Source organism: Muntiacus reevesi, chromosome 7 (genome assembly GCF_963930625.1).
Source record: "Muntiacus reevesi chromosome 7, mMunRee1.1, whole genome shotgun sequence".
In the NCBI taxonomy this organism is placed as follows: domain Eukaryota; kingdom Metazoa; phylum Chordata; class Mammalia; order Artiodactyla; family Cervidae; genus Muntiacus; species Muntiacus reevesi.
The window spans coordinates 54,276,009-54,301,922 of NC_089255.1; the positions used below are offsets into that span (position 1 = coordinate 54,276,009).

The window sequence follows — 25,914 nt, forward strand, 5'->3', positions numbered from 1 at the left end:
CCAATAAACTAGGTGGTCATTAAGATCCTAAGACTTGGTTTTCAGATTTTAACAAATCATTTTTCATGTTTATGTATTTAATACTTGAAAATTATTCTCTGACACTATTATATCTCTGGAGATAGCAGTTATACAGACACACGTTGATGCTTTTTTAAATATGTGTACACACTGATGCTTTTTAAAATTCATCTAAATTGCACATTAATTCTTTGAATTAATAAATGGCAGTACAACTGGCCAGATTGATATTTTACAATGGCTGCTCAGTACTTTTAATAATACCAACCATCATATGTGAAAAGCTCATACATTAGTCTGAGTTGCAAATGAAATAGTATTTAATACTGTCTTCCTTAGTGCTTTCATTACTCCATGAGTAATACTAAGTCATTTACCATCATATGATAGCACTTATATGTGGAATCCAGAAAAAAATGATACAAATTAACTTATTTACAAAACATTAATAGATTCACAGACATAGGAAAGAAAATATGGTTACTAAAGGGTTAAGCAGGGGAGAGGAGGGAAGTTACATTTAGAAGTTTGGGATTAACAGATAAACACTATTGTATATAAAATAGGTAAACAATAACCTATAATGGAAACGAATCTGAAAAAGAACATATACTGACTAATGTTGCTCATACACTTGAAATTAGCACAACATTGTAAATTCACTATGTGTGTGTGTGTTAGTTGCTCGGTCATGTCCAATCTTTCTGACCCCATGGACTCTGTCCACAGGATTCTACAGGCGAGAATACTGGAGTGGATTGCCATTTCCTTCTCCAGGAGATCTTTCCAACCCAGGGATCCAACCCAGGGATGGAACCCATGTCTCTTGAGTCTCCTGCATCTGAGCCACCAGGGAAGCACCTATACTTCAACCAAAAAAAAAAAAAAAAAAATTTATGACATTTACCAATGAGAAAATAGAGACTCATGTCATAAACAAATGTCAGAGAACAGGTCTGCCTGGCCCCCAACTAAACAATATTGATGATACTAAAAAGTTGCTAAAAGATACTAAACATCACCAATAAGTCCTTCACAGTGACTGATTCTTAAAGAACTGTGAAGAGGAAGACACTATAGATTATGGCTATTTAAATTGTTGGCAAGCTCTAAAGAACTGGCTGGTAAATTCATCATTCAGTTACATAATTACACCTACAAGTAGTAAAATGTTCTTTTATACAGATCAACATGAAAGACCCAAAAGTGCACATTACCCAAGAGAAATGAGAACAAAGCTCTCTTGTTAAGAGTTCTTAGATAATTCAAATCCCTTTCTCAATTTACCTGCACCTACCCCAGGCTGAACTCTCCATTAAAATCACCTCAGTATGAAAAAGAAAGTGTAATGACTGGAAAGAAAGGGTGGGATAAAAAGTGCCCTCCCCATATTGTCTATGCAAATCAAGTCCCATGTAAGAGTGACATGGCAAACTGCCAGGCTGTTTGGGGGACAATTTTCACTTTCTCATGCCCTAGTGATTCCATTTAAGTAAGAAGTGAATGTAAAGTACAGGCTCAACAGTTATCAAGGCTTTTTCTAGACACTCTGATGGAGATTCTGGGTTGCCCTAGATTTTGGTTTATCACCAACTTTATCTATAGATAAACTCAGGGGCAAATACCTACAGTATGGAAAAGACAGATTTTCAACAAAGAATCTAGTAGGCTTATTTTGGGTGGGGTTTTAGCAGCAGAGGAATGCTTGAAATAACAACTAAAATTATAGACTGCATTGTGCCGGAGCAAATACCCTATAGTTCCCCACTCTCTTTCCATGGGTCTGCCAGAGATGAGCCACAGATCAGACTCCTGGTTTTCACTCCTGGAACTGGGAAAAAATGGGGATATAAAGTTCTGGTAGAAATGATAACAGAAGAAAGAAGAAGGCTGAGCAGAGTCACAGAGAAGTGGAATACCCTCAACTGCAACAGAAGCAAATCCAAGGTCATCTTAGGAAACCAAGTCGAGTGAAATGGGTTTGCTTCACAAGGCAAGATGTGGCTGGGGATGGGCAACCAAGTCAGGAGTCAGAGAAGCTGAGAGCAGCAGAGAGTATGTGACCAGAGTTAATTCAGAGCAGGGGTTGGGAGCCCTTTTCTGTAAAGGTTCATACTATGAACACTTCAGGCTTTGCAGGACACACAGCATCTGCTACATCTCCCCAATTCCACCATTCAGCGGCTCCATTAAAGCATATGGCTTTCTACTAAACTTGGTTTATGGACACTGAAAGTTGAATATTATATAATTTTTTAATTTTTCACATTACAAAACATTGCTCTTCTTTGACCTTTGTTTTTATCCATTTTAAAACGTAAAAACACATTCTTGGGCCAAAGCCCTTACAAAGAGGTAGCAGGTCACATGTAGCCTATAGGTCACCGTTTTCTGTCCACTGGGTCAGGGTGAGCCATTCACAACTGATTATACAGAGTGCTTCTACATGCTTAGAAGTGGACACTTAGGACGTGGTTGCAGAAAAACAAATCATGAATCTGATTTAGGAAATCAATATTTTAGACAAAAATAAGAATAAAGAAAATAACAATAATCATTACTTTCATACATCTTACTATGTTCTAGCCACTGTTCATTATATCAAAACTTTGATTAAGTAAAAATTATTATTATCTTCATTTTATACATAGGAGAACTGAGACAAAAAACACAAGAGTATTAAGATAGCTGTAGCTATTTATACAGCTTTATCTACAATTCTGAAATCCCAAAAGTTTAGAAACGGGACAAATTTATTGCAAAATCTGACCTGACCTGACCTGATTTGATAGCAAATTCTAACCGAACTTCACAGTTTTTTACTTCTATCACTTAGGTTTAGCAATCATACAGTTCATGGTAGAAATATTAGTTTAATTTAGGAAGCTGCCTCAGACCCTGCTGAACTTGTTCCATAATAGTTGATCGTTGATAGATTAACAGCATTACCTTTCTAAGATTTAAAAAATTCTGACTTTCCAGACACACCTGGTTCCACAAATGTGGCATAATTGTGTACCTGTTTTAAGAACACATTCTCTACTAAAGTATGAACTGATTCTCACGAATGATAATGGGGCCTAGTACAGTAAAAAGAAAACTAAACTAATAGTTACAAGTTTAGGGGTGTAATTCATCTTATGAATAATTAGTTGGATTCTTAGAAATCGTTCCATACTCTGGGTCTAACTTTCCTCATGTTGATCAGGGGTTATAAAGTCAAACACCCATTGGGCCAGGCAAGACATGTATGTGGGAAAAGCAGAATATTTATAACTCCTGGGAAAGCAAAGGCCAGAAAACTGGGAGACACACAATCTAACTTTTGCCATGTGTACATACATGGCCCACATTTTTTGAAAATTTCTTTTGAGAAATACCAAAAAACAGATTTGTATATGAGCCAATATAAATTAAAAACAACACAAAACTGCAAACTACGCAAGCCATCAAAATAGGTCTGTAGGCTAAATGTGATGTCCATGCTGCAACCTCACCTGGTTGGTGGCTGTAACAATGTCTTATGCCACTTTCAGACTCAAATTACTTTCCCTGGGGGTTTCACCTACATCTGAAAGGGACTTGCCTTCTCTAACCCCTTCAACACTTACATATTTCACTTAGTCAGCTCTTGGCATGGGTTGCCTTCCATTTTCAGTTATCTTTTTATATTGTCAAGTCTTTTACCCTTAACTAGATTCTGAGATCCTTGAGTCCTTGAGGGTAGCCTTGTATTTCTGAATTTTTGTAACAATTGGCACAGTGCCTTGAACACAGCAAGGGCTTAATGGAAACATTTGGACTGATGTCAAAACAGGCTATAAATAGTCATGGCTAAATCAGAACAGCTCCAAGTCTGAATTACTTGGATTTCTCATTGCTGGTGGGAGATCCTATAGCAAAACCATCCAACAGGGGCTTTATTTTTTTTTTTTATTTTTTTCTTTTATTATTTTTTTTAAATATTATTTTATTAGTTGGAGGCCAATCACTTTACAACATTTCAGTGGGTTTTGTCATACATTGACATGAATCAGCCATACAGTTACACGTATTCCCCATCCCGATCCCCCCTCCCACCTCCCTCCCCACCCGACTCCTCAGGGTCCTCCCAGTGCACCAGGCCCGAGCACCTGACTCATGTATCCCACCTGGGCTGGTGGTCCGTTTCACCATAGATAATATACATGCTGTTCTTTCAAAACATCCCACCCTCACGTTCTCCCCCAGAGTTCAAAAGTCTGTTCTGTACTTCTGTGTCTCTTTTTCTGTTTTGCATATAGGGTTATCGCCACCATCTATCTAAATTCCGTATATATGTGTTGCACCCCAATGTTCATTGCAGCACTGTTTATAATAGCCAGGACATGGAAGCAACCCAGATGCCCATCAGCAGATGAATGGATAAGGAAGCTGTGGTACATATACACCATGGAATATTACTCAGCCGTTAAAAAGAATTCATTTGAATCAGTTCTAATGAGATGGATGAAACTGGAGCCCATTATACAGAGTGAAGTAAGCCAGAAAGATAAAGAACATTACAGTATACCAACAGGGGCTTTAGAATCCAGCAGACCTAAACCACAATGCCAGCAACTCAAGCTATATGACCTTAATATTATCACATAATCTCCCTGATACTCAATTTCTTCATTTGTAAATGCTAGTTAGAACTAACATCTGACATCAGTTAGAACTGGACATGGAACAACTGACTGGTTCCAAATAGGAAAAGGAGTTCTTCAAGACTGTATATTGTCACCCTGTTAATTTAACATATATGCAGAGTACATCATGAGAAACACTGGGCTGGAGGAAGCACAAGCTGAAATCGAGACTGCCTGGATAAATATCAATAACCTCAGATATGCAGATGACACCACCCTTTATGGTAGAAAGTGAAGAAGAATTAAAAAGCCTCTTGATGAAAGTGAAAGAGGAGAGTGAAAAAGATGGCTTAAAGCTCAACATTCAGAAAACTAAGATCATGGCATCTGGTCCCATCACTTCATGGCAAATTGATGGGGAAACAGTGGAAACAGTGGTTGACTTTATTTTGGGGGGCTCCAAAATCACTGCAGATGGTGATTTTAGCCATGAAATTAAAAGATGCTTAGTGCTTAGAAGGAAAGTTATGACCAACCTAGACAGCATATTAAAAAGCAGAGACATGACTTTGCCAACAAAGGTTCATCTAGTCAAGGCTATGGTTTTTCCAGTGGTCATGTATGGCTGTGAGAGTTGGACTGTGAAGAAAGCTGAGCACTGAAGAATTGATGCACTTGAACTGTGGTGTTGGAGAAGACTCTTGAGAGTCCCTTGGACTGCTAGGAGATCCAACCAGTCCATCCTAAAGGAGATCAGCCCTGGGTGTTAATTGGAAGGACTGATGTTGAAGCTGAAACTCCAATACTTTGGCCACCTGATGCAAAGAGCTGACTCATTTGAAAAGACCCTGATGTTGGGAAAGATTGAGGGCAGAAGGAGAAGGGGACGACAGAGGATGAGGTGGTTGGATGGCATCACCGACTCAATGGACATGGGTTTGGGTAGACTCTGGGAATTGGTGATGGACAGGGAGGCCTGGCGTGCTGCGGTTCATGGGGTCGTAGAGTCGAACACAACTGAGCGACTGAACTGAACTGAAACCAGAAGGTGAACAGTAGTTAACTCATTCTGCAGATTAAATGAAATAATACATAAAGTATGTGGCAGGAAACAGATGTCAGTAATCTCTGACTTTCTTCCTTGCTTGTGAGGTCAAGAAAAGGGAAAGGTTTTTACTGACGGTTGAAGACTATTCCTCCTCCTACCTGTAGGACTCCTCCTCATCTACAGAAAATCAGGTCCAAGTACCACAGAATCCCCAGGAGAAAAGTCCACCTCACAAGAGCTCAAAACGTGATCAGACTTCATGGTGTACCTTGTGTGATTTCAAATCATCTATGATTTTCTGAATTGTCTTGGAAAAAAATCATTCTTTTCTGTTGAAATATCTCTGTGGATGCAAGACTTGTGGCAAGAAGACAGTTGTAGTTTCAAAACACTGTTTGAAGCAAACTTGGCAAAGCATCAAGCCATATGTAATTTTCAACAGAAGCATCAGAGAATTTAGTCAAGGCTGTGATGCCCAGGATTATTTTTATGCAGAAAATAATAAATTTGAAAAATAAAGTCTCCTCAGGAAATATGTACAGCACTTCAGTATTCATAGACACACTTGAGATGCTATTCATGTCTGTCCACATGGACTGCACCAACAGATGACTACCAATGACCGCGATCAAAAGGACACTGTAAAAGGGCTCCTAAAAGGCCGTAAGCTGCTAATCATAGAATCTCAGCATAGAAAGGGATACTCATCGCCTCTGCATCCAGCCCTTATTTCCATGCCTTTCTGATGTTCATTCTGCAGCTGTTTAAACACTTCCAACCTAATGGAGAACTTGCTCTTTCCCATGATGGCCTTTGTCTTATTGAGAAATGAAACAGAGACAAGACCAGCTTCCAGGGCTGCATCCTATTCTCCCTTAGTCTGGTCTCTGCAGAGCAACTCTAATGTGCAAGCATCCAAAAGTATATCCACATTTGGATGTGTATACATCCAAATGTATAGCATATCCCATTGTGTTCCTAGCATCATTTAAGATGTGATAGATAATAGAGAGTAAATCTAGTGCCCCCTTTTAACATGTTGTCACCTTAATGGCAAAACCCATGCACTGTGCTTTAGTTTAGAATTTATAAAACAGACATAATGCCCTGTGCACAAAGACCTCTCAAAAATTATTATTCACTAATTATGTAATTTGCCCTCATTATGGGATCAAAAATGAAAAGAGAAAGCAATTCCTTTCTGACAATTCTAGCACACCTTAAAGAAATTCAGTGCTACTACCATTAGAACAAATTCATGGATTCACTCATGGTATGTGCAGCTTATATTTTATTTTTGAAAAGGAAATTTTACATTTAGTATGGTTTGCCTGCAATAATTAGAAGAGCAAACCCCCTGTCTCTTCATAACTATGAGGGGATGACAAACCTTTCTCCTTCAACAGCTATCAAGACATTTTTACAAAGAGCCAGATAATAAACACCAGGCTTTGTCAGCCATACAGTCTCTGTTGCAATTACACAACTCTGCCATTGTAGAGTGAAAGCAGTCATGGACAATACAAAAACAAATGGCCCCGGTCATTTGACCCTGAGCTCCAAATAAAACTTTGTTTATAAAAGCAGGTGGTTGCTGGATTTAGCCCCTCAACACAGGAAGGGGGTTGGGGGTTGGGCAGGGCGGTGCAGAGAACATGGCCTAGGAGTCAGGGGAAGGGAGTTCTAGCTATGGTTCATACTCTAGCTAGCCATCTGTATGATGGCAAGCAATCCATTCCCAACTTTGGGCTTGAGTCTTCATCTCTAAGAGGAGTGAATTAAATAGTTTTTAACTGCACTGCAATTTCAAAATATCTGAGTCATTTCTAAAACTTTTTCAAGCAGTTGAGGCTATTGAATCACCCATGTTGCACTGTAGCAACATTCAGAACAGTTTATCAAGGCTTTCCTTACGACTGAAGAAAGGGTTCCTAAAGGCCCTCCAGAAATTCAGTCACCAATTTGGAGTCAGGAAGGGGCAGAAAATTTCTTTCCTTTGGAAAGTGTTGGAAACTCTGTTTTGCAGCTTCTCAAACGCCAATCTAGAGTTCCTATATAAGCAAGTATAAATTACTTTTTGTTTTATCTGAAATTTACATTTAACTGGACCTCCTGCATTTCATCTGACAATACCCCAACTCTTTAACTTGAGAAAAGAGCCAGACTGTAAGCACTTTACAAGTGTGTTTTCACATGTATTGATCCCACGTGATTCATAGCACTGTACGTGTTGGGCACAGGGAGCCTTATCTTCACTCTAATCCAGGAAAAGCTGAGGCCCAGGGACTTGAGAACTATCCAAAAGCTGAGGATTAGTGGCACAGAAGTCTAAACATCCTCTACTAACTCCAGACAGATAAAAGCAATTCATTATGGACTTACTATCTACTTCATACCATTGACACTCATATTTATCTGTCAAAAGTATAAAACTTCCATTTCCTTTTAGTTTTGTCTATGCAGCGTCAACATTTACAGCTATTTCCTAGAACAGTATTCAAAACACAGCATCACTTGGGAAAACCTTTACAACTGTCACAGTATGACTTATAGGCTGAAACTAAGAATTCTCCTTCTCTAGGAGAAAGGGCCTTTTTAAAAATCAATTGAAGAAAGTCAAATATTTCAACAATTTTTCAATATAAGACATTAATTAACTCTGACAATAGAGAATCCAAAATTAGGTGGGTTTGTGTAACCCCAAAAGACAATTGAATAGATACATTTGTTGTCTCAGAAGTTAAGTAAATGATTAAAAGGCAATTTTAAATATGGCATTGATCTAAATATTCATTAATGTTACATAGATATTCCAGTTTTCCTTGACGTAAAAGTAATTACTTGAGACAACATCATTTAAATAGTCATCAAATTAAACTAAACAGAGTATGGGGAAGAACTACTCTTAATAATCTTAGAAAGTCATCTACCTTGAGAGCTATCAGCATTGGCCAGGACTATAAGCTAAAAGATTGTCAAAGCAAGCAAGCCTGAGATGGAGTGAGTATGGTAATGCCTTGAATGAGCATGGCAAAACCTATCCTAGGTAGGTCTGAAACAACCAAATGCAAATGTCTGTATTTCTCTTCAAGATTAATGTCTAGATGGCAGTGATCGGATAGATAATTCTTGAGAGAAGCTCTGTTTTTTGGAATACTGTGCCAGACAAAATTCGGTGGCCATCCCAATCCTACCTTGCCAAGGACTTCTCTCTATTCCTTAATTTCAAGGACTGAAACACCCCCAATTGACCCTATTTCTGGTTTCCACTTCTGAGAAGAAAGAAGTGCTCTGTCAGTTTGGTCAGTAACTTCCTGGACAGGTCACCTCTATGTCCAGAGTGATGCTCTGGATGTGATGCTCTCTCGGCATCACAAACCTCCCCCTGCAGGTCTGTTTCCTCAAGCGAGAAACTCTGAGGATTCCTCCAGCTACCTTGGGTCAGAGCTGAGTGCTGGAGGTTGAGTGAAAGCCCTGGCTCTTAGCACTTCTCTCCATGTCTATTTAACACAAGTGTGCAGACGCACTGAATTTAAACATGAACTTTCAAACCTCGGGAAAAAAAAAAAAAAAAAGATGTTTGAAAACAGTGGAGACAAGATGTGTTTGCTCTAAAGTCTCAGACAGTAAAGAATCTGCCTGCAATGCAGGAGACATGGGTTCAATTCCTGGGTCAGGAAGATGCCCTGGAGAAGGGAATGGCAACCTACTCCAGTATTCTTGCCTGGAGCATTCCATGGGCAGAGGAACCTGGCGGGTTACAGTCCAGGGGTTGCAAATAGTCAGATATGACTGAGCGACTAACACTTTCACTTTTCAAACAAATATATAGCCCCAACTCTACTAGAAAAGTTTTTAAATGATGACCCATATTCACTGGAGAAATCAGTCTTTACATAACAGAAAAGAAATTAATCTTTATCTAGTATCTGTTTTGTATTAAGCTGTTGACCATCATGATACATACAGGAAAAGCCTTCGACCTAACCTTAATGAATCCACAACTGCTTATTTATTAAATTAGATGTTCTATCTTTTATTGACACTGACCATAAAAGTGAAATAAATTATTCCCAGAAGCTTCTCTAGACTTTACTTTGGTAATTGGTTTAAAGACACTTTGGCCTTTTTTATTTTTCTATTTAACACTGGCTCAAATACTGTGAAAGCCATAATTAGAGATAAGGTAATTCAGATCTCCAGAACTTTACCTGGGTGTTCGTGCAAATAGTAAAAATTTGTGGGTATAGTTAATTAATCACTCAGAAGAAAATAATTAAATTCAAACTGTGCTTGTTGTTCCCCATAAGACAGTATTATAATCACTTAATATTACCTCCCTTATTGGAAGTTAATAAGTCATTTAGTGACAGAAGGTAGAGGGAGGCTAGATATTCACCAATAGCATTACCTCTTTCTGTCTGCAGAAGAAGAGTACACTTCCCAGGTCACTTGCAGTTATACTGGGGCCTAGGACTAGCTCTGGCTGCTGTAGTGACCTGGTCCCTAAAAGCTTCTATGAGGTTCCTGGATTTTCTACACTAACTGGAAATAGTAAAGTCACCCTAAAAGAGGTGTCCAGACATATGCCTTCCTTCTTGGAACATAGCCTCTTAATCTGCATTGAGCTGTCCTGTGAACAAGGGATGAATCATATTAAGCCATGAGATTTTGTTGTTTAAACCAGAAGCCAGCATTATCCCAACATTGAAGAGGGGGCCCACTCAGACTGAATATTCTGAGTTCTCTTCCCAGGGCTCATCATTAAGGAAAAATATTCTCGGAAACAAAAATGAGCACTGAGAAAATGGTGAACGGTGAGGGTTGGCACCAGAAATACTGGCATACAGAAAAAAAAAAAAGAAAAAATAGAAGAATGGAGTTGGGAACCTAAGGGATTTGAGACTGTTGGTAAATCAAAGACCGAGATAGCAGGTGTCAGTGCAGACCTGGAAAATGTATCTTGGAGCTGGCCCCCTTGTCAGGACTGGGAAAGCAGGCCAGCAACAGGGAGGCGCGTCCCTGCAGGCTTTCCTGACTCTACCTAGTATTTCTGTCTCTGATCCAGGAGAGAAGGTGAGCTCCTGTACAGACAGACCAATCACCATTCATGGTGCAGTCCAGAGCCTGGAGAAAGACACTGTGGTTTGCATATCTAATTTGGAGGCCTAGATACTAGTTCAGAATTCCAAAGGTACCATGAAACTGGAATGAATGAATCTTAAACCCAAGTAGTTTTCTATTATAAAATTATTATTAGTCGGCTAGAAATCCGTGCAGAAAGAATTTGTTTGTTTATATATTCCACTTCTCAAATATTCTCATCTCTCTTCAATTTTGATAACTAAATTCAAAACTTTCTTCATTGAAAGCTTTCTCACCTAGTGATGGTCAACAATAGCAAATTAAAACCTCTAAGCTTTTGGCAATTGCATCCAAAGAGATGGGAATTCTCCAATTAAAGCCTGTTTCCCAAAAGTAAATTAAACAGTATCTTGAGTGGTTCCTGGTTAACTGCTCTTAACAAGATTTTTAGGTGTTGGCTCCCACTGACAGATTGAGTGCAGAGGATCAAAAAGCACAGGAAATGGGGGGAGGAAAGTGACAGATGTGAGTAAATATGTATTGGGAAGATTTCCATTTAATTCTTCTGAATGAGCTCCTGGCTTATGTTAGTATCATCTCTTGGGAAATCAGCCACATTGCATGTGTTTCACTGCTCCTACCTGCCGTGAAAAGGAATATACTGAATGGAACAGTGCAGTCTCATTATGAGTTTATTCTCTGCTGATCCTAATGAAGGAGAGCACAATGTAAATTTAAGACACTGACCTGCCAGACCCCTACCCTAAATGCGAATGGGAGGAGAGATCTCCTCATACCCTCTTCTATTTTCTCAAGTTTCAAGGATGTGATCCTTGCTTCATTATCTTCTTAGCAACGAACTGGCCACATTTAGATAAAGCCTGTAGATCTATTTGGTTGACCAAAAAGTCCATTCAGATTTTTCTATAGCATCTACAGAAAAACTCAAATGAACTTTTTAGCCAATTCAATATCCATAGGCAGAAATAACAGAAGTGAAATCATGGCAAGATCTTGGAACCATGGATCTCTCTGTCACCATGAACTGGCCCTATGACCTTGAGGTAGTGTCTCCAAATAATTCTCTGTACCTTACCTTTGTAGGCAAAGCTTCCTTCATGAGAACAATTTTGCCAAAAATTGGACACAAAAGCCATATACTTTTAGAATATAAAGGAAGGAAAGAAAATTTAAGGAAGAAAGATGCGGAGAAGTTAAACATAAAAAGCAACTGATTCTTATCCATCCAGCAACTTTTGCACTTGACTATGAGTCAGATCTCACAAATTTATGGGTGGCAGGTGCTCACAGCCCCAGGTCATTCCAAGGTTGAGGTAGGATGTCATCAGAGGAGAGGGAGCGAAAATTGACATCCTCATGATAGCTCAGTTGGTAAAGAATCTGCCTGAATACAGGAGACCTTGGTTCAATTCCTGAGTCAGAAAGATCCACTGGAGAAGGGATAGGCTACCCACTGCAGTGTTCTTGGGCTTTCCTTGCAGCTCAACTGGTAAAGAATCCTCCTGCAATGAGGGAGACTTGGGTTCAATCCCTGAGTTGGGAAGATCCCCTGGAGAAGGGAAAGGCTACCCACTCCAGTATTCTGGCCTGGAGAATTCCATGCACCGTATAGTCCTTGGGATCACAAAGAGTTGGACATGACTGAGCAACTTTCACTTTCACTTTCATACACTCCCAGAGCCAGTGGGATTGGTATAATCATTGTGGAAAACAATCTAGCGTCACATCTAGAGAGCCATCAAAGTGCTCATACCTGCTGGCTCATGCTCACTTCTGGGAGTTTATTTCAAGATAATAATCAAAAAGAAGGAAAATTTATTCACATAGGTGTCATGAGAGTATTGTTTTCAAATGGTGAAAAATTGGAACTGTATAGAACAGAGGTTGGTGATCTTTCTCTATAAAGGGATGGATGGTATTTTTGTGTATGTTTGTGAACCATGCAGTATCTGCCTCTCATATTTAACTTCTCCTTGGACGAAGTTGTGAATACATGGGTGTAGCTGGGTTCCAATAAACATTTACGAAAATTTTAACAAAAAAAGAAATTCATGGTTGGAAACAAACAGTGATTTTTCTATCCATAAAACTCCTACAGTCCTTTGTTCCTCAAAAAATTCCTTATTTCCAGGTAGTAGAAGGCAATGGGAACTGATTCCAGTACTCTTGCCTGGAAAATCCCATGGATGGAGGAGCCTGGTGGGTTGCATTCCATGGGGTCGTGAAGAGTCGGACAAGACTGAGCGACTTCACTTTCACTTTTCACTTTCATGAATTGGAGAAGGAAATGGCAACCCACTCCAGTGTTCTTGCCTGGAGAATCCCAGGAATGGCGGAGCCTGGTGAGCTGCCGTCTATGGGGTTGCACAGAGTCAGACACGATTGAAGTGACTTAGCAGCAGCAGCAGTACAGTTATTTGCATACTGCCCCCTACCCTGCTCCATGACAGCCTCTTTAGGGCAGACTTTGTGTCTCTCATCTTGGGATCCCCTACATTATCTGTGTGGGTCCATTCTCACCTTTATGCTCACACATACAAAATGTTTGTGCATTTATGGAAGCACAGCATTTCTTCCACACACAATACAAAGAATGGTCATCTTTTGAAGGTCAAGTTACTCCTGTAACATTTCCTAAGTACCTAGAATTCATTCATCAGAGAATCCCCTTTAAAGCTTTTTGTTCCAATATGCCATAGCCAAAAAAATACTGGTCTGCTTTCTTACACTCCTATCTCCTGAACCCAGGAAGTTGAAAATGAGTGAGGGAGAAGTAGAAATGTTAAAAGAAAGGAAAAGAAAAAAAAAAAATGAAACAAAGAAGCTTGACAGCTATCCTTGACTGATTACCAATAACTTCCATGAGGAATCTAAAATAAAAGTGCAGAGGATGAGATGGTTGAATGGTTGGATGGCATCACCAACTCAATGGACTTGAGTTTGAGTGAACTCCAGGAGTTGGTGATGGACAGGGAGGCCTGGCGTACTGCAGTCCATGGGGTCACAAAGAGTCAGACACGACTAAGCGACTGAACTGAACTGAAAATAAAAGTGAGAAACAGGTAATATTGCTTTAGCTTCTATCTTTAGCACCTCCTTCATCCTCCTTGGTGCCTTGTGAAAACTCAGTAAGGTCCTTTTTGCCTAAATCTTTACCCATCACTCACCCCTCCCCACTATAAAGCCCCACAGCTCCTATTCAACTTCGTGTATGTCTGACTTTGAAATTACCCTTCCCCTAAATCAAAACTCTTATTTTCTCTAGGCATCTCAACCAGGTCAGAATGAAATCTAATTAAGCTAGTTCATATTAAGCTTATGACAAATCATCTGCCCACACACTTTTTAACCTACTCAGGAATATTTTCTTGTTAACTCAAGCTGGTGAAATTTCAGTCAGTGTGGAAGAGATATTTTGGAATAGGAAATATCCTGTCTTCCAGGAAGGAGAAAATAAAAAACCACAGATTTTCTCTTCATCCATCCCTACCAAGATTCCCGGGGCCTATCCCTAATGGAAAGCGCAGGCCTTTCTCTCCCCTCTCAACATCTCCCTGGAGCAAAACCAATGAGTCTTCCTAATTACAATTTTGTCTCTTGGCAAAAGGAATCGGGATGGAACAACTGGGATGCCAGCTTTACTCCAAACTATAGAAGGACCTCCTTGTCTCAGGCCTCAGTATTTGCAACCAATCATTATATAAAGTACTTTGGTTCTTCAAATTTATGGTGGATCAGAATTACCCAAAGGGCTTGTTAAACTCTACTGCTAGGTTCTATGTGCAAAGTTTCTATTTCAGTATATCTGGGTGGGACCAACATTTTTCATTTCTAACAAGCTCCTTGGCCATCCTGATGCTGCTGGCCCAAGGAACAATATTAAGTACCATCTTGTAGTAAACGCCCCTTTCATATGGAAGATAAAGCACATTTCAAAAAGAGGAAGGGTACACACACTAGCTCAGCAGTGTGAAAGAGCATTTCATGTGCAGTAACAATGGCATTTTTCTTTCCCTAGAGATTGAATTTTATGAAAAACAGGAGAAGGAAAATGGAGTGTCGGAAGTTTGGGGCTGAAGTGAAGAACCATAACAGTCTAGAATGTGATGCTCAGGTCACCATCTTCAGGAAACTGTAACCTCTAAATTGTTAGGAGAATAACAGATAATGGGAATTGTTAAAAGATGTATGTAATCACCTTGAGTCATTCCCCATCTTGGCATAAACTAAGAATTCAGTCACCAGTGTATTACAGAGGAGGCCTAAATTATAAGATGTATTTTTAATTTTTATTAACATCAATAACCCTGATTTAACTACTTGTGGGAAGAGGACCAGGTGAGAAAGTCTCTACCTCATTCACTTCCCACTCCCTTCTCCTTCTTTCCTCCTTGACACTTCCTGCCTCTAAGTCATTCTAGAAACTCAATTTGGTCTGTATTGATACTGAACAGAGGCTTCCCAGGTGACTCAGTGGTAAAGAATCCATCTGCCAATGCAGGAGACACAGGTTCAATCCCTGGGTCGGGAAGATCCTCTGGAGAAGGAAATGGCAACCCACTTCAGTATTCTTGTCTGGGAAACCCTATGGCCAGAAGAGCCTGGTGGGCTACAGTCCACTCCATTGCAAAAAAGTTGGACACGACTTAGCAACTAAACAATATTGATACTGAGGATGGCCATTGAGTATGAAAAGATATTGTGGAACAAGATTTTCCTCTTCTATGTTCTCTTGTTCTCCCATATTGGGGTACTCATACCTTCTTTTCTTCACCATCTTTCTCCCTTTTTCCTATCCCCCTTTGGCATACCCAGGAGATTTCTGTATTATATTCCTAACAAGAGAGGTAAGATTTTAAGATCTGGCCTTGGACATAAGGATTATCTACTTCCTCAGAGGTCTTTAGGCTTGTCTTTGTGCTCCAACTCAACTTTAACAGAGAGAAATATGGTATTAAGAGAGATGATGTTTATCCAGTTAATTAGTAGGAAAAACTTCTGATCCAGGGCAAAAGGTAGGCAAGCTTCCAAGAGCAGAGAGAAAGTGTTTCTTCTGTTTGTGCAACCAAAGTCACTGAGTAGAACTGATGTATCTTCCAAGAACCTGAATTCTAAGGAAACAATCATTGTTCACCACCTTAGATTGTGTTCTGCCAGAATCAGACCCTGAAGTAAGATGTAAGGGCAAGCAGTTTACCTGGGAGGCAATGTTAACAAGCAAGGGAAGAGAATTGGGAAGTGAGAGAGGTCAATGAAGAAAGCCAACACAGAAAAGCTAACTTCAAAAGGAGCTGGAGCTTATTCCTGTCGGGCATAGAAAATGGTACAGAACACACTCCAGAGCTGGCCCATGTGAGTTCAGGGAAGCTGGGGCTATGTCTACCATCTTCCTCCAGCTGTTAGTTAATTGCTCCTCTTAGATGTGAATACCCTGTTTCCAGATGGTTCCTGCATGCTCCTGCAGTCAAGAAAATCATACAGAGACTAATAGATGCTAGTGGAGAACATCCAACAGATGTGGGGAGAGCACCCATAACTCTCCTATGATAACTTGGGGGAGTTCTCCTCTTCCATCATTCATTTGTCCTAAAATCCCTTGTTGTAAAGCAAGAGGTATAACCCTCCCAGACTATAGAGAATACTACAAAGGTGGAGTAATCAAAGTGTCATGGTATTGGCACAAAAACAGACACGTGGAACAATGGAAGAGAATAGAGAACCCAGAATAAACCCACATACCTGTGGTCAATTAATCTTTGACAAAGGAAGCAAGGATATACAATGGGAAAGTCTCTTCAGCAAGTAGTGTTGGGAAAGCTGGACAGCCACATGTAAATCAATCAAGTCACAATACACCCTCATACCACATACAAAAATAAATTGAGAATGGCTTAAAGACTTAAACATAAGACATGGCACCATAAAATTCCTAAAAGAGAACATATGCAAAACATTATCTGACATAAATTGTACCAATGTTTCCTTAGGTCAGTCTCCCAAGACAATAGAAATAAAAGTAAAAATACAGAAATGAGACCTAATGAAACTTCCAAGCTTTTGCACAGCAAATGAAACCATAAACAAAATGAAAAGACAACCTATGGGATGGGGCAAGATATTTGCAATCAATGCAACTGACAAGGGATTAATTTCCAAAATATGCAAATGACTAATACAAGTCAACAACAACAAAAATTGACAACCTAGTAGAAAAATGGGCAGAAAAACTAAATAGACATTTCTCCAAAGAAAACATATGGATGGCCAATAGGCACATGAAAAGATGCTCAACATTGCTAATTATTAAAGAATTATAAGTCAAAACTGTAATGAGGTATCATGTCACACCTGTCAGAATGGCCATCATTAAAAAGTCCACAGATAACAAATGCCAGAGAGGGTATGGAGAAAAGGGAACCCTCCTACACCATTGGTGGGAATGTAAGTTGATGCAGCCACTATGAAAAACAGTATGGAGGTTTATATAAAAACTAAAAATAGAACTACCATATCACTCAGCAATCTTATTTCTGGGCATACAGTCAGACAAAACTACAATTCAAAAAGATACATGCACCCCTATGTTCATTGCAGCACTACTCACAATAGCCAAGACATGGAAACGACCTAAATGTTCAACAGATGAATGGATAAAGAAGATATAGTACATACATACTGTGGAATACTACTCAGCCATGGAAAGAACAAAATAATGCCATTTGCAGCAATAGGGATGGAACGAGAGACTATTATACTAAGCTAAATAAGTCAGAAAGAGAAAGACAAATACCATATAATATCCATTTATATGTGGAATCTAAAAATATGGCACAAATGAATTTATCTATGAAAGAGAAGCAGATTCATAGGCATAGAGAACACTTGTAGTTGCCAATGAGGAGAGGAGGGTAGGGGAGAGATAGAGTGGAAGTTTGGAGTTGACAGATGCAAACTATTATTATATTTTATTCTACACTATCATATATAGGATGGATAAACAAGGTCCTACTGTTTAGCACAGGGAACTACATCCATTACCCTGTAATGAACCATAACTGAAAATAATATAAAAATGAATATAAATATATGCATAACTGAATCACTATGCTGTATGGCAGAAATTAACATAATATTCTAAATCAACTACACTACAATTAGAAAAATTCCTTGTTACTTATAAATTATATTCATTGGAAGCAAAATAGATATTTCCGTTTCATGATTCAGTTTGTATTAGTGTCATTGTAACTCTGTTCCATTCTCTTATTTGACTATTAACATTTTCCTAGAAAATGTACATAAGAATAAAATTATCCCCCAAAACCAAATAACACCTATGCAAAGATATCATAAAGCCATGAAAATTAATTCTATAAAACAACTCAGAGAAGTATGTTCAACACTTTTCAAATACATATGACAGTAAGAAAGAAAAATCAGATACCTACATTTGCATTTTGTCTAGACATGGTTACAAACTAAAATCTTCAGTTGATCAGTTTGAAGAACCAAGCAAATTTATCATCAATACAACAACAGTGCTTGCTTGTGTGTTCTGTAGCAGTGCATAAAAAAATCAAAAGAAGAATTTTTTTAAAAAAAATCTCAAGAAATGCATTTTCCCAAGATAAAAAATAACCAAAGTATAAACAAAAGGTCAGTTTGGTATAACTTTACTAGAGAAATTACAGAAAGAAGATAGGACAAAATATAACAATAAAATTGGTAAGGAACAACTCCCAAACAGCTAATTTAGTAGTCAAGGAAACCAAAGTATACACAAGCATGATCTTTCCATTTATATTTTGTTTATATACTACCAATGAGTTGTTTAACCAATTTATAATTGACGTATGAGTATTTTGTTAAAATGAATTAATTACATGGTATCATGTCTTAATGAATTTAGCCATACCAATTTGCCTCTGCAGACAAAGAATGACATTTATAATGTAGCATGACCAAGTTAAACTCCTAAAATAATGTCTGTTAATCTACAAACTACAAAACAGGAAAATAAATAAAACAATCTAGCAACCTTGATCAAACAACACAGGCCACTCTTGTTTCAGACATCATAATAGATTATCCAACTTGTTGGGTAGTGAACTTCATGGGCATTAAATAAAAACAATAATCAACTATGTAAAAATCAATTAAGTTTATGCCTAGCCTTCATTAAAAATCAACAAGATAGAATAATAACCAAACAAAAAATATTGGTAAAATTCTGATTTGAACTCTTATCTAGATGGCAGGGTATTGAAAGAAAATACATATTTCAGGTAAATAATTGCTATTGTGATATGCCTTTATGTTGGCAAATAGCTGACTTAGTATATTGTAGAACTGACAGAGAGAAAATGTAAAGTTATAAAGGAATGAAAAAAGTATCAAATTTGGCTCACATGTTCAAATTTAAATTATAAACAATGGGTGATGTTTAATATCCAGTTTAATGATCCCAACTTCTTGATTTTGCAAAAGTATAAGAACTTTTAAAATACAAAGTCTTAGATTCACCACATTTAAATATATTCACAAAATTACCTTTGAACAAAATTATACAATTAATATTTAATAGAGTATGACCTTAATACAGGCATTTTAATAGGAAAATGCAAGATAAATCAGTCACGGTCAATTACATCAGGAGTTTACAGCCTAAGAAGAGATTAACAGGAGCTAAAAGTAGATGGATACTCTAATGGAAGTATCTTTTGGATATGCGGAGATCTAGAGAATAGAGTTGCCAAATCATAGGTGAGTGGGTAAACATATACCCCAGAAAGTTTTATTAAAAAAAAGAAGTGACAAAATATTGTTGAGCTAAAGTTGAGCTAACTGTTCATTGTGGGGTTTGTTTTTACCTTTTTCTATCAATCAGTCCAATGTTCCTAAAATATAGTCCAGGTTAAGGATGACAAAGTTTAAGAGTCATTTGAATTTCATGTTTCTTTTTATATATCTTTTTTTTCCAATAATATCCTTTTATTTGGACAGTAACCACTTCACTGAGCATCCTATTTCTATTACTAGATAACTACAAAATGAAATAAACAATTTTGTTGAAGACATTGTCTTAAACGGTAAATGAAAGCAAACCAAAAAAAAAAAAAGTGGAGTAGGGGATTGGTGAAGCACAACTTGTGCAATCTAAGAAGGGGAAAAAACCACAAAATAAACTTTAGCATGTAAAGAGCTATATACTAAAATGCAAGATAGAGTTTGACAAATAGAAAGGTATTCTTGGATAATACATCTCAACACTATGAACATATAATGGTCATTTATCATTCAACTATGTTATAGCATATGTAATATATTAAAATCTCCATGAAAATATCAACAAGATTTTTGAGTTCAACAAGTTGGATTTTTCATGTGAAAAAAACAAAAAAACAAAAAACCCGAAACAGAATAGAATGCCAAAAAGAGAGAAACCATGGGTTATGTAGCTATCTGGTTATTGGCAGATCTTTTCAGATACTGAAATATATACCAAAGCCTCTATCATTGAAAGACTGTACTATAGGACAATGAATGGAGAGATGGAACAATGGGGAAAAAAATAGAAAGTTCAGAGGAAGAAAAGCCCAGGTACATACAAAATTTTAATACAGATCTTCCTCACCTTATAATGGGATTATTGATCCTGACAACTCCATGGTAAACTGAAAATATCTTAAGTCAAAACTGCAGTTAATATACCACTTCTGCTGAACATCACAGCCTAGCCTGGCTACTTCAAACATGATCTGAACAGTTACATTAGCTTATAGTTGGGTAGGATCATTTAACACCCAAAATTTTATGAAGTGTTGAATGCCTCATGTCATATGCTGAATACTGTATTAAACGTGAAAAGCAGAATGGTTGTGTGGGTATAGTGTGGTTAAAAGTCTATTGATTGTTCACCCGCACGATTACATGGCTGCCGGGGAGCTGCAGCTTGCTACCACTGCCCAGCATGGTGAGAGAGTATGGCATACAGCTAGCCTAGGAAAAAATCAAAATTCAAAACTGGGGTTGCAGTTTCTACTGAATGTGTATCACTTTCGAACCATGGTAAAGTTGAAAAACTTTAAGGCAAACCATCATAAATTGGAGGATATCTGTGTAGTACATAGGCACACCTCATTTTATTGCATTTTGTATGGTTGTACTTCACAGGATATGGCTTTATTTTTAATTGAAGATTTGTGGCAACACTAGGTTGAACAAGTCTCACCAGTGCCCCTTTTACAACAGCATTTTCTCTCTTCGTGTCTCTATGCCACATTTTGGTAAATCTAAAAATATGCCAAACTTTTTCACTATTATTTCACTTGTTTTGGTGATCTGTGATCAGTAATCTTTGGTGCTACTATTGTAATGGTTTTAGGTCTCCCTGAATTAAACCCATGTAAGATGGTAAAATTAATTGCTACATGCTGTGTGTGTGTTCTGACTGCTTCACCAGCCAGCTGTTCTTCCATCTCTTTCCCTCTCCCCGGCCTCCCTATTCTGTAAGAAACAACAATATTGAAATTAGACCAAATCATAACCCTACAATGGCCACTAAGTGTTCAAGTGAAAGGAAGAATTTCACATCTCTCACCTACATCAAAAGTGAGAAATAATTAAGCTTTGTTAAGTAGGCATGTCTACAGCCAAGACAGGCTATAAGTCAGACCTCTTCCGCAAACAGCTACATTGTGAATGCAAGTGAAAAGTTCTTAAAGGAAACTGAAAGTGCTACATCTGTGAACACACAAATGATAAGAGTAAACCAGCCTTATTGCTGATACAGAGGAAGTTTTGGTGGTCTGGATAGAAGATCAAATCAGTGGCAACACTCCCTTAAGCCATGGGGTAATACAGAGCAAGCCCTAATTCTTCATTCTTTAAAGGCTGGAAGAGGTAAGAAAACTGCAGAAGAAAAGTTTAAAGCTAACAGAGGTCGGTTCATGAGGTTAAAGAAAAGAAGCCATCTCCATAACGCCAAAGTGCAAGATGCAATGGCAAATATTGATACAGAAACTGCTGCCAGTTATCCAGATCTAGCTAAGCTCATCAGTGAAGGTGGCTGCACTAAACAACAGATTTTCACCGTAGATGAAACAGAACAGCCTTATGTTGGAAGAAGATGCCCTCTAAAACTTTCATAGCTGGAGAGGCAAAGTCAACACTTGGTTTCAAGGATTCAAAGGACAGAATGATTCTCTTGTTAGGAGCTAACCCAATCGGTGATCAGAAGTAGAAATCAATGCTCATTTACCATTCTGAAAATCCTAGGACCCTTAAAAATTATTTTAAATCTATTATGCCTGTGCTTTATAAATGGAATAACAAGGCCTGACTGACAGCATATCTGTTTACAACATGATTTACTGAATACTGTAAGCCGACTGTTGAGGCCCACTGCTCAGAAAAAATGATCACTTTCAATATTATTGCTTATGAACAATGTACCTGGTCACCCAAGAGCTCTGATAGAGATGTACAATGTTGACTAATGTGATTTTCAAGTCTGCTAACATAACGTCTATTTTGCAGTTCATGAATCAGGACTAATTTTGACTTTCAAATCATTCTTTAAGAAATATATTTTGTAAGATTATGGTTACCATAAATTTCTTCTGATGGATCTCAGCAAAGTAAATTGAAAATCTCTGGAAAGGATTTACCACTCTAGATGCCATTAAGAATATTGTTATTCATGGAAAGAGGTCAAAATATCTACATTAGCAGGAGTTTGAAGGAAGTTGATTCTAACCCACATGGATAACTTTAGGGGTTTAAAACTTCAGTAGAGGAAATAACTGCAGAGGTGATGGAAACAGCAAGAAAACCAGAAATAGAAGCGGGGCCTGAAGATGTGACTGAATTGCACAGATCTCATGACAAAATCTGAAAGGATAAGGAGTAGCTTTTTATAGATGAGCAAGGAAAGTGGTTTCTCAAGATGGAATTTACTCCTGATGAAGATACTGAGAAGACTGTTGAAATGATAACAAAGGATCTAGGCTATTAGACAAAATTAGTTGATAAAGCAGTAATAAGGCTTTAGAGGATTAATTCCAGTTTTGAAAGAAGTTCTACTATAGATAAAATGCAATCAAACAGCATTACATGCCACTGAGAAGGTATTCAAAAAAGAAAGAGTCAACTGATGTGGCAAACTTCATTTTTGTCTTATATTAAGCAATTGTCACAGGCACCCCATCCTTCAGCAACCATTACCCTAATCTGTCAGTAGCCATCAACATCGAGGCAAATCCTGCACCAGCAAAAAACATTATCACTCTAGCAGGTTCAGATGATGGTTAGCATATTTTAGCAATAAAGTATTTTTCAATTCAGGTATGTACACTTTATAGACATAATGCTATAGCAGACTTAATAGGTTAACTTTCATATGCACTGGGAAACCAAAAAACGTGCATGACTTCCTTTATTGTGATATTCACTTTACTGCTGTGCTTTGGAACCAAACCCACAATATCTCACAGGTATGTCTGTATTGTAAAAGTGTCAACTCAATCCACTAGGTTAAAAAACAGACTTTTAAACAATTAGTACTGGGACACTGAATAGTGATTTAAAAAATGATGAAATTGGATTTACTCCTTAAACCACACACAAGAATAAATTCCAAATGGATCAAGGATGTGAATGAAATAGGTGAAATAATAAATAGGCCCATTCCCTTAGAATCTGAGTATAAGGAAAACTATTCTAACTGTGACTGGGGTCCACATACAATAAAAGATTAGTAAAAGTGACAAAATAAGTATGAAATTTTGATATGGCAAAAATTCACAATAAGCAAAATAAAGACAAGTATAAAACTAGGAGAAAATATTTGCAACATAATCACAGCTAAAGAAGTGACAATCAACATAAAAATATTTTAAAAGTTGAACACTTAACAGGTTTTAATTTGTTAAAAAAAAACTAACAAAAACATATTAATAGAGGTAGTTTACAGAAACAGATATATAAATAACTCAGTGAAAGAAAGATGCTTGATTTCATTCATAGCAAGAGAAAAGCAAATAAAAATTAATTAAAACATGTCATAACTATTGACTGACAAAAATATGTTTGACAGCATATGTTGGTGAGGCTCTGACAAAACAAGCCTGGTGTACTCTACTGGTTTTTAAAAAAATCATTATTAAAGTTATAACTACAAACTTGCATTTTCAATAATAAGGTCACATTTATTAATGTTCCAACTATTATCCAATAAGTTCCAATTATTTTTATTTGACAATAAAAAATGAAACTGACTGAAAATAAGAACAAATGTTCTGGCAATCATTTGGATCTAAGAGCTCCAACGCCTGAAACCACACAACTCTTATAATACCAAGCCCCAACTCCATCGTGCTAAATTAGAAGTAAAAGACCAAGCTTTGAAATATTGCAGTCTTCATAAACCTTACATACAATCCTCTTCACCACTGAGAGCACTGTACTCCCAGGGCAGATAAGCTTCAGTAGGGATGAAGTACTAGAAATGTTCCATTACCAGAACTGTGCCCAGCAACAGCCTCTGTGACAGATGGCATCAAATTATTCATATAAAGCAAGCCAGATGTTTTGTGTGCATGTGAGAACACTTATTCCATAGCCTCTCAGAATCTTCCCCCAGGTTAAAACTCTCTGGGCATCACTGTCTCAACTCAACTATTAAGAAGTTAGCGTTAGTCCCTGCCAATTAGAAAGAGTGTGGGGAGTTTACACTGAAGCCTGGAGAAGCTTCATGGGTCTTCTGTGAACATGTTGAAAAAGAGCTCTCCCATGAAAGTTTTCATCACAGCTTCTGATGACTGAGTAAGAGAATCTGTCCAATTTCTTCTCTGTTATTATTCAAATTCCCTCAAAAATGACAGGCTAATTTAAGTGATTGGAAATAAAAGCCAAGTTATAACTTAGTTCCTAAAAGACAGTGCAGTGCATTTGAGGGAGATAAAGGAAGAAAAAATAAACCACTAACAATGAAAATTAAATCTAAAATATAGGTGTATCTCTCTCTCATTTCTGAGTGAGAAAAACCTTCTAAACTTAGAAAAAATGAAGACATAGGAAAATGTTAATACACTATCATATAATATACACAATTCGTAGATATTAAAGATAGATGATTAAAGAGCAAATATTTAGTTAGAAAAATATTCACCCCAAATATAAGAAATCAATATCCCTACTATGTAAACCAATAAAAAAACACCGAGAGCATAAAATTCTCAAATACAAAACATAAACGCCAAATATAAAGGGAAATTTTCAACTTCCACAAGACCCAACTTCAAATGCATATAAAGCATAAGCAAAGTGTCCTTTATTCACTCATCAATGTATTATTATATTGAAAAGGTGCAATATAATAATAGCTAATAGTTACATACTGCTTATCATGTTCAAGTCACCCATCTAAGTGCTTTACCTGCATTAAGTAATTTAATCTTAACAACAACCCTGTTTGGTAAGCAACATCATTTGCAACATTTCCATTTAACAGATAAAGAAAGTGAGGCACAGGTAAGTGAAATAATTTGTCCAAAATCACACAATTTGTAAGTCAGAGAAGTGGTTTCAATCCAAACCAGTTTGTCTCCAGAAACCTGCTCTTAACTACTGTCTCCAGATACCCGCTTTTAACCACTGTACTATCTTGCCTCAGATTGATGGAAAGGAGGTGGCAATTCAGGTATATTCATTCATTACTGAGCAGAGGCATTTGGGGACAGCAATAAAGAAAACTTTGTATGTTCATATCAAGAGTCTTGATAATTTTTAGCTTTTGTCTAATATTTTGACTTCTAGGAATCCATTCTGAAGAAATTATATTGAAAATGAAACAGATTTATGCACAGAGAAGCTCATGCCAGCATTATTTATAACTGCCAAAAGAAAACAGGGAAGAAATGCCAAACATTATAAGAACATTTAATTATAATTTATAGAGATGATAGAATATCTGGCAGCCAATAAAAATGACATTTATTATGAGTTTTCATCATATGGGAAATATTTATGATAAGCAAAATGCAGGACAGAAAAGTTTATATATACTATTTTATTTACACTCAAAAATAGGAAAATTTATTTATTCAAATAAGTAAGCAAAACAAAGTT

At 37.4% G+C, this 25,914-nt stretch overlaps 1 protein-coding gene across 2 annotated transcripts in view; it reads right to left on the bottom strand.

Moving 5' to 3' along the window:
• The window catches only part of UNC13C (unc-13 homolog C), a 621,734-nt gene that overhangs the window by 572,422 nt on the left and 23,398 nt on the right, over positions 1 to 25,914 (bottom strand). The gene's annotated exons all lie outside the window — the stretch shown is intronic.